A 1,219-nucleotide genomic window follows, 5' to 3' on the forward strand; every position below is an offset into this window, starting at 1 on the left:
GTGTTTTGCCAATAAACACTTGACAGTAAACTGTCATGACGGCCGGCGAGGGGTCTCGTGGCCTATAGGTTAAGGTGTTTAACTCTCATTCAAAAGGTCCCCGCTTCGAAATCGGATAGCGACGGAAAATGTTCTTCTCTAAAATTTTCTCCTTTCACATCCTCTCCTGCTCTTGAACAAAATTGCTCTCTCGTCTGCTTTCGTCTCCACTTTTTGCCCCCTTCTCTGGTCTCCTGACTCTTTCTATAGCCTTACTACTGCTACTCCTTGGCTCCTTCTTTCTGCTGTCTTTTAGCCTCACTCCTGATCTTGTAGTAGGAAAGATCTACACCAAGCCTTCTCGGACAAGAGAGAAACGAAAAATCTTGGAGGTCTCGTGAGCAAGTTGCGCACGTTAAAAATTCCTTGGTGGTTCAAAATCTATAAGAGTAGGCTTCAGCCGCCATCCGGGCAAAATTCAAAATTTACTACCAACTTAAAATGTTTAATAATAATAATATGTTGTGCGCGCTCATATTCCCTTATACAGCTGCGAGCGCCGTGTAACACTAACCTAAAAAAAAGTATATTATTGGTGTTACTGTTTCGTATCTGTGTTTTATTTCGGCAAACACGAGTAGTATTCAAGTAGGTGTGGTACACCGATATTCCTTTTGGTTCCTTAGGCTATTTGCCGCTCTTCGCCCTCTATAAAACTGCGCCGTAAAGGGCACGCAATATGGGCCACGCCATGACATCCAAGTGAAAGGAGAAACACACATCTCGCTTAGTCAAGTGCGCGTGGCGTCTTCCCTCCCGGTCCTTCATACAGCTCAAATAAAAGTCAAGACTTAAGGTGCGCTCCATGGTCAACCTGAAGTACGTACGGTGTCTTGGATATTTGTGTTACGACGCGGTGGAAGCAGGCGCTCGTCAATTTTCGTGCATCTTTAGTTATTAGTATTATTTTAAAGCTTGTTCATTTGATTATGTTTCTATGAAAATTAAGCACATCTATCTCAAATAAAAGTTGAGATATTTGCATGCAGTTGAAAGAGGTTGGAGACGCTGGCTTTAGAAGTAAAAATTAACGAAAAAATGGCCGCCAAAGTTTGTTGATTTCCAAAGTTTAAAAATCTTTGAAAACGAAAAATTTACATTTGCTGAGCGTTTAATCAACGTTTTTCAGAAAAATTCACAATTAATTATCTTTTTTAATTAGACGTAAAAGGTGTCAAGC

At 40.9% G+C, this 1,219-nt stretch overlaps 1 protein-coding gene across 1 annotated transcript in view; it reads right to left on the minus strand.

Moving 5' to 3' along the window:
- LOC101855841 (collagen alpha-1(I) chain) overlaps nucleotides 1–1,219 on the minus strand; it is a gene marked incomplete at its 5' end in the record, with an annotated part of 105,917 nt that overhangs the window by 68,977 nt on the left and 35,721 nt on the right.

This window comes from Aplysia californica, unplaced genomic scaffold (assembly GCF_000002075.1).
Source record: "Aplysia californica isolate F4 #8 unplaced genomic scaffold, AplCal3.0 scaffold00012, whole genome shotgun sequence".
In the NCBI taxonomy this organism is placed as follows: Eukaryota; Metazoa; Mollusca; class Gastropoda; order Aplysiida; family Aplysiidae; genus Aplysia; species Aplysia californica.